Raw genomic sequence first — 8843 nt, 5'->3', positions numbered from 1 at the left:
CTATTGAAAACCAATCATTTCAGGGGCACGAAAAGAAAATGACAATCACAACAACCACCAAAACCATAGCAAAATGTGACTATTTCCTTTAGCTCTTTCTCCTAAATCTTTAAAATCTTCATTGATAAGGCGAAGTGGAGAATTAAAGCAAAATTTTTATTTTATTTTCTTTCTTATAACCTATCCAGTTCTTCATCTAGACTTCTTGGAAATGGTGGCTAAACAATTCTTAAAGCTTCCAGTTTTATCAAAATTCACATTGAGTCAGTAATTAAAGTACAGATACAGTTCCAATATGAAAAAGCATATTACGAGCTATTTAGCTCCCAGTCCTTGCACCCGTTTAACTTCCCCAGTTGGAGCTGCGTAGTCCAATTACAACTCATAGAATAGACTTAGCCTCCTTGTAGGGGAAAATATGACAATCTGAGGAAGAAGAAGGCTTTCAATCTCCATCCTCCGACTCTGGACCTGACCTTTTCCCCAGGCTTTCCTTCTTATAAGCCTATAAGCCAAATTTCATCTACAGCTTTATCTCTGAATGTGACCTTACATCCTGAAGCCAAACTGCATTTCTGATCTCACAAAGGCAATAAAACTCTGAGAGACCCTCCTTGAAGAAGTACCTATTTTCAGCTTCTAGGCTTTTGTCAGTGTCCTGCTGCAGTGTCTTTATTCCTTACATTCTCTTGACCGAGACAAACGCCCAGTGTCTACACTACTTCTGAGATTCTGTTATGATTACCTAGAATGGCAGATTCCCAGAATGAATGGAATTCACCTCTGCAGATTCCATAACACTCCAAGGTTCTTTTCACAGAAGCCTCAGATATCAGCTTTCTAGGGTCACTGTCAGCTTAAGAACAAGTATCAGTTGGGGAGAGTTCCATTGATCCTTTCCTCTCAGAGACCTGTGACTTCCCCTCTGAATTATTAAATTCTAGTCTGACCTTAAGTCTGAATCACTAAAATTAATGTTGGCTCCACCCTATACTCTTGAAGCTTCGTTTTTGTAGCTTTCTGTTTATGAAGATCCTAAACTCCAGACCCTCAGGGTTTCCCAGTGTAGAAGGCATAAGATACAAATGTAAATTAACTCCAAGCTCCAGAAACCAGTATCCCAATGCTCACTGTCAGGAAAGCATATTAACTGTGCAGCATAATATAGTTATTCCCTTTTTGAACCTCAGTGATATTTTTTCAATGCTTTTACTTTCTGAGTCTTTGTACAATAAAATCCTAGTCCCAGAATCTATCGTTTCTCCAATATTTGATTTTTTCCCCTAGTGCTTAGCAATTTTATATACAGTCAGGCTCATTTGTTCTTGTTTGTATTCAATCTTAGGGATTTTTTTACCATCCTTTTTTATTTAATTCTATTTTTGTGAACAAAAGAACATTGACATGGTTTATAGAAAGATATTCTCAAAGAATTCTCATTTCCTTTCTTATCTCTTTGACTTAACTGTTTATGCCCACCTCTTATAGTTAAGTACTTTCTTTAGTTTCTGGCTCTCCTTCTGTACATTTCTTCATTAATAAGCATGAGTGTTTTTATTTAGCAATATATCCCACAAATCACTTTATATCTGATGACAGAGATTTTCTTTATAAGTTTCGCAGCAATTTAGTACTGGACCGTGTGTACATAGCGTGTACACATAACCAGTCATCTGTGGTTCAATGTTTAGGTTGTTTCCATGGTTTGCTATTAAAATAATACTGTAGTGAATAACCTTGTACATTTGCCTTTTTATATTGTTGAAAATGAAACTTTACAGTAATTTCTCAGAGGAGATAATTTCTCAGAGGAGATTATTAAAAGGATGAAGTATGTCTGGTTGTGTTACTTATTGACAAGTACCCCTCAATATGAGTCGTATCATGTTGCCCATCCATCAGCATTGTAGGATCAGGGACAGTTACCACACAATCTTGCCCAAAGAGTGTGTTTTCAAGCTTTTGTATTTTTTCCAATGTGATAGATAAGGGTGAAATGATATCTCAATGCAGTTTTAATTTGCATTTCTCTTACAATAAAGGAAGTTGTACATCTTTTCACATTTAAAGAATATTTGTGTATTCTTATTGTAAACATTCTATTTCTGGCTCTTGCATCTTTTTCTACCAAGTTTTTAGTCTTTATTTCTTCACTTTTTAAAAGTTTCTTATGAAGGAAATTAGTTTTTATGACTAATATGTTGTAAATATTTGCTCTGTCATTTGTCTTTTAACATTGATTATGATGTTTTGAACTGTTAGAGATTCTTTTTCTTTTTTTTTTGAACTGTTAGAGATTTTTTTTTTTTTGTCAAGTTTGAGTCAGAATACCAAACCTTTCCCCATACCCAGTTTATAAAGAAATTTATCCCTAGGACTTATAGTGTTACATTTGTTTCTTTTCCATTTAGAATTTACTATGGTAAATTGACTAAAAACCTGTCTATTGAAGCTTTCTGTCTCCACTGAGGCCAATTTTCATAAATTATATTTTCCTGAGAAATTATTCACTTCATGTAGAGTTTTAATTTTGTTAGCATAGGTTTATACAGAGTATTTTTTAATTAAAATTTTGGGGGGACAATAGTTAATAAAATTATATAGGTTTCAAGTATACAATTCAATAATATGTACATTGCATTGTGAGTTCACCACCCAAAGTTTATTTCTGTCACCGTACATTTGATCCCCTTTACTCTATCTACCTCTCCTCTCTGTCCTTTCCCTCTGGTAACCACTAAACTGTTGTCTGTGTCTGTAAGTTTCTGTTTGTTTGTCTTGTTCATTTGTTGCTTTCAGTTTTATATCTCCCATATATGAGTGAAATCATGTGATTCTCAACTATTACTATCTGACTTATTTCACTTAGCATGATTATCTCAAGATCCATCCATGTTGTTGTAAATGGCAGTAGACTAGACTGCTATCTGTCACCATACATTAGGATTAACTTGAAATGGATCAAGGACCTAAATATAAGACCTGAAACAATAAATCGAATAAAAGAAAACATAGGTACTAAACTCATGGACATTGGTTTTAGAGAGGACTTTATGAATTTGACCTCAAAGGCAAGAGAAGTAAAAGCAAAAATAAATGAATGGGCCTACATCAAACTAAAAAGCTTCTGCACAGCAAAAGCAACCAGAGTATTCTATTATTTTTACGATTGCTTCCTTTTTGTCATTTCTTACTTTATTATATGTAACATCTCTTTTAATCTTAAATTGGTGTTTATTTTGCTGATTTTTAAAAAGGAGCAACATTTAGTGTTATGTCTCCATTTTTCTACAATATGATTCTGTGCTTTTATTGTGTGTGTGTGCGTGTGCGTGCGTGCGTGCATGCATGTTTTCTGGAAGTATTCCTTTGTTTTTCTTTTTCTACTGCTTTGAATTGGGAATGCACTTTGCTATTTTCCATATGTATATATGCTATAAAATTTCCTCTGAACACTGTTTTAATTGTGTCCTACAGATTTTGCTATTTAGTGTTTTCACTCATTACTTTTAGAAATTCTGCAATTTCAGTTTACATTTCCTCTTTGACACAAGAGTTGTTTATTCAGAGTTTTGAATTTCTAGATAAAAGTTCCTTTGATTATGACTTTGTTATTAATGTCTAGATTTTATTGCATTATGGTCAGAGATTATTGTTTGTATTATTTCAGCTTTGTAGAATTTTATTAAGACATTTTTATAATCTAATATATAAACAATTTGGGTGAACGTTCCACGTGTACTTCAGAAGAATATATATTCTCTATTACTGGAGTATAAAATTCGAAGAGGAGATGTAGGTAGGGGAAAGAACCAAAAGATTTGTCCAATTAATTATGCTATATTTAGTTCTTCTACATCTGTAATTTTGTCAACATAACCTATATTAGAGAGCAGTCTTAAATGTCTGTTATTAGTGTATCTCTATTTATCCTTGCAAGTCCTGTAGTTACTATTTTGTGAAGGTGGTTTATATTATTTGATATACAAATATTGTTAAATTATATCTCCATTATCAATTGTGACCTTTATTGTGACAAAGTACTGTTCATTGTCCTGGTTAATGCTTTTGAACTGAATTCTGAAGTTTAATAGCAGGACTCTAACCCCTGCTTTCTTATTTTTTCTATTTGTTAGGTATATCTTTACCCAGTCCTTTATTTTTATTTTTTTCTGAATCACTTTGTTTAAAGATGTCACTTCTTTACAGCGTGGATTTGGTTCTTTTCTATGAGCTAAGTAAAAACTATTAACTAGCGAAGTAAATTCATTTCTATGGTTTTTTTAACTCTGTCATATTATCATATGTTGTATTTATTAGCCATGTCATGTTATATTGAATGTGTTTCTTTCTGTAGTCTATTCTTTTTGGGATTTTTGTTTATTTGTTTGTTTGTATTTAGAACTATTTACATTTATGTTCTAATGTTTTTATTTATACTGATAACTTTTATAAGGCTCATATTTATTTGTTAGCTTTAAATGATATTCTGTGACTCCTACCTATTACCTCTGCAACAATCAATGAGATCATTGTTCATTCTCCTCTTTTATCCCTCTCCTCTTTTTTAATAGTATTATTTCAATAGCATCTAAACATATAATATTTTCATATTATTCTCACGTTTGTTCCCACCTTTGTTCTACACTTTGTTCTACACTAGATCTAAAATTAAATGTGTTTAATAATTACTATTAGTCCTTCCTTCCAGTCATCTCTTGAATTAGGTTGGTTTAATTTAGTGGGTACCTCAGGAAGTATTCTTAGATACATTATTCTCCTAGTTCTTGCATATTTTAAACTCTAGGATGTGTGTGTGTGTGTGTGTGTGTGTGTGTGTGTGTGTGTGTAAATGTTGATACTGAAAGATAGATTGTCTGGTTATAACATCCTTGGATAAGTCTTTCTTTGAGATTCTTTATATTTCTGCTTCACTGTTGTCTTGCCGTATATATCCTGAGATGTGATAACAATTTGATTGTAAAAAAACTTATCTTTTAGCCAGTTTTTTCTCTACCTTATAAGTCTAATGGCTAATTGGTATATATCTTAGAATTGACTATTTTGAGATAATATTCCAAGTGCATGGGAAGCCCTCTTAGTATATAGATATAGTTATTTTATTTCTGCATTTTTTTGGATTATAGTTTTAAGTATTCTATTATTTTCTTCATGTATTCCAACTATACATATACTGGATTATCTTTGCCCGTCTTTTATATTAATGACTTCTTTCTGATTCTTTTTACCTGTCTTATTTCACTTTGTTCTGTTGGCTATTGCCATGTATTTTCTCAATGGTCTTTATTGTATTTCTAATTGAATCCATTCCATGGCCTGTACAAGACACTGCTTCCCTGAAATTGAAAAAAACCTAACTCCATATTTTGAACCCATGTTATTGAATCTGTCTTCTAGGATTTAAGGTGCAATAACACTTGAACGTGAATGTGGTATTTATCTAGTTTTTCTAGTGAGCAGAAAAACAGACAACAGGAAAAAATGGTAAAATTGCAAATATTAAAGCCACTTTCTTAAAAAATCTATCAAAAATCAACATAAAATGAAAGAATATAAATCCAAAACTTTTGCATTCTCATTTTGTTTAAAAGATTAACACTATCCAAATGAATTCAATCTTATGTGTATCTAATTGAATATTAACAAAGTGTGAGTAGAAGTCATCTAATCGATAGAATTGGTAAAATATTTTTTTCAAGGTTTTCATTTTGAAATTATTTTAGATTTCAAGAAAGTTGCAAAAATAGTACAAAGTGTTTTCACATACATTTCACCTAGCTTCCCCTAATATTAACATGTTTTATCAATATAATTATTGAAACCAGGAAATTAATATTCATGTAGACTATTAACTAATCTACAAACCTTATTTGAATTTTGTCAATTGTCTCACTAATGTTCCATTTCTGGTCCAAGATCCAAACCAGAATTCTACAGTGCATTTAGTCTTCCTGTTTCCATAGTCTCCTCCATTCTGTGACAGTACCTCAGTCTTTCTAGTTCATGACTTTGACACTTTTGAAGAGTACTGGCCAGTTATTTTATAGAATGTCCCTCCATTTGAGCTTGCCAGATGTGGCTCAGTATTTACCTAAGGGGTACAACCCCCAGCCATCCATAATTATTCTATGGGTTTGTTCTTAGTCTTAGGGAAGCAATTACATTGATCTGCCAGGCCAAGTAACTTGGATCTATTTTGAAGAAAATGAAGTGGATTCATGAATAATTTTTTTTTTTGGGGGGGGGCGGGATACAGAGATCAAAGTAGTAATAGCAATGCTTGAGATAAAAAGTAACATAGAGTCATTTAGGTAGCCATTTCAGGACATATGCAAGATGAACAAGCAAAGGTAGCCAGTCCACAGAAGAAGAGAAAGAAGGAGATGTACACAGTGAAATGGAATTGAGAGAAAGAAACATGCAGAGCCACAGAGATAAAGGACATAGTTTAAAAGACAAAATAAGACAGACCAAAAGGGATCCTTCTAAGATATTCTGAGGTAGTATATCTTAAGTTCTTTACAGTTTTCCAGTATTTGGGTTCCATTTTCATAAGAAATATTATCCCTGTATTCTACAAGTTTCCCATTTGCAACCTGTGAGTTAGCATAAAGGAGTCTCAATTTTCTGCAATGAAAATGGACCTAACAAACAAACAAATAAATAAAATTTGGAAAGAGCAAGTAAGTAAAAATATAGTATGGTGGTTGTGGCAAATCCAGGCAGAATTGGATGCCTATTTAATCTTTTGTTTCTATTGCAGTTTTACAAAGCTTATATGACTGACTACAAATTAATCTAGACATTCATACAGATTTTTACAGAGGGGATCACTGTAGGAATACCTAATCGCTGAATTTGCTCCACAGTTCCATGGCCTGAAGAAAATCTCAATTAAAACAGTTCTTAATGCAACATTAACCTTGTTGATCTCAAGTGTTTGTTTTTCCCTGTTGCATAGTATATGTTATTCTTTTATCAGTGTGACCTTAATCATCAGTACATTTGTCAGGTATTGTTGAATAAAGTATTCTAAATAACCCAGGACCCAAGAGCTCCAAGCTACATACTTGTCTGATTAAGCAAATAATATAATATTTGAAATTCTTTTTGTTAGCTTTACTTTAAAAGGAAGTAATTGGTTTTTAAAAACTAATTCAAGTCCAAATAGCTCACTTTTCACAGTGAATGATGATTTTTCACTTTCTTAACTTTTCATCATCTAAATGTATACTCTAGTTTATAATCTTAAGAAGTTTATTTCATGACTTGTCTTTTTAATGAATTAAGAAAAACTTGTGGTTTTTCTAGCCTAGCATTCTAGCCTAGACCTTTGTTGGCTACTCAAGAAAAGTGTCATTAAGGGGAATACACACAAACACCCATGCACATACATGCTCATGCATATACACACATATACAAACACACATACACATTCATATATATATGCATATACATATATATGAATACACATACATATATAATGAATAAACACACATATCTTTGTAAATATTAGTGTAGATTTTTATACCCATTCTGCCATATTTACAAATGAAGTGATATATTATCTGTTACTGGTTTCTTGTAACATTCACTCATCAATCCCTTGAAAATATTTAAAATGAAATGAATGGCAGCTCTTTATAACAGAAGGTTAGAGCTATAATGTATCTCTTTATCTCAAAGTGTGAGTTAAGGGCCACTAATAGCGTATCTTAAAGTACAAGCGTTTATAACATATAATTTTATTTTGGCATGAATTAATAGTTTATTTTGGAAATATGAAATCAGAAGGTAAACAAACACAAAATATTAATATCTTATGGAAGAAAATCAGATTCCCCCTAAATTCTGATGAATACTTTTTAATAGCAAGGAGAAAGGAAAATAAGTAAATATTCCAAGAACGTTTGGTGCTGTAAATCTGCAAAGAAAAAGAATCAATGAAGTTTGTATTTCTGGGCTACATTGCTTAGAATTAGTTATTTACTCAAAAAAGAACTAAAGATAAGAAGCAAATGAAAGAATAGTTTACATTATAAAAGATAATTTTAAAAATTTGGCAATGAAAGAGTTCCAGTCAAAATGATGAAGTAGGTAAATGCTGTGCTTGCTTCCTCCCATGAACCACATTAAAATTACAACTAAATTATAGAACATTCAACCTGAAGAACCATCTGAAGACTAGCTAAAGAGAACTCCTATAACTAAGGATATAAAAAAGAGGCACATGGAGACTAGTAAAAGGGATAGAGATGATAAATGGCCTGGCCCCACACCCATGTATGGCAATTGATCACTGGAAAAGATATCTCAGCTGCAGAGGTCTCCCCTCCATCCCGAAGAGAAGCAAAGGGAGCCAGCCTCACACTGAGTTTCCCAGCCCAGGCTTACAGTGCCAGAAAGAGGAGTGCCCACAAAATGTGGCTATAGAAATCAGTGGGGATTATGGCCATCTGGGTGAAACAGAAGACAGCTGGAAACTCAGATATCCCCTTAAAGGGCCAGTGCACAGACTTACACACACGTACTCACCCTGGACTCTAGTGGAGGGACAAAAGCTCAGAAGGTCCCAAAGACATACAAGGAAAGACTAAGTTGTATGGCTTCAGGGTGAGGCCTACAGAGACAGCCACCATTATTTCTTTGTTGAGCCCTCCTCTTGTGCAGCCTACAGGCAGTCACCATCTTGCCTGTGTTGAGCCCTCCCCCTACACAGCCAAATCTGAATCTGCATTGGCCTGGTTAGATTTGCTCACTCCACCCTGGTAACTCCCTGAGACCCCGCTCCACCCAACTTGCTCACGCTGGAGGCATCAAAT

Source organism: Pteropus vampyrus, unplaced genomic scaffold, assembly GCF_000151845.1.
Source record: "Pteropus vampyrus isolate Shadow unplaced genomic scaffold, Pvam_2.0 Scaffold107, whole genome shotgun sequence".
In the NCBI taxonomy this organism is placed as follows: domain Eukaryota; kingdom Metazoa; phylum Chordata; class Mammalia; order Chiroptera; family Pteropodidae; genus Pteropus; species Pteropus vampyrus.
The sequence above is the reverse complement of the archived record's forward strand: the minus strand, read 5'-3'. Positions refer to the sequence as shown.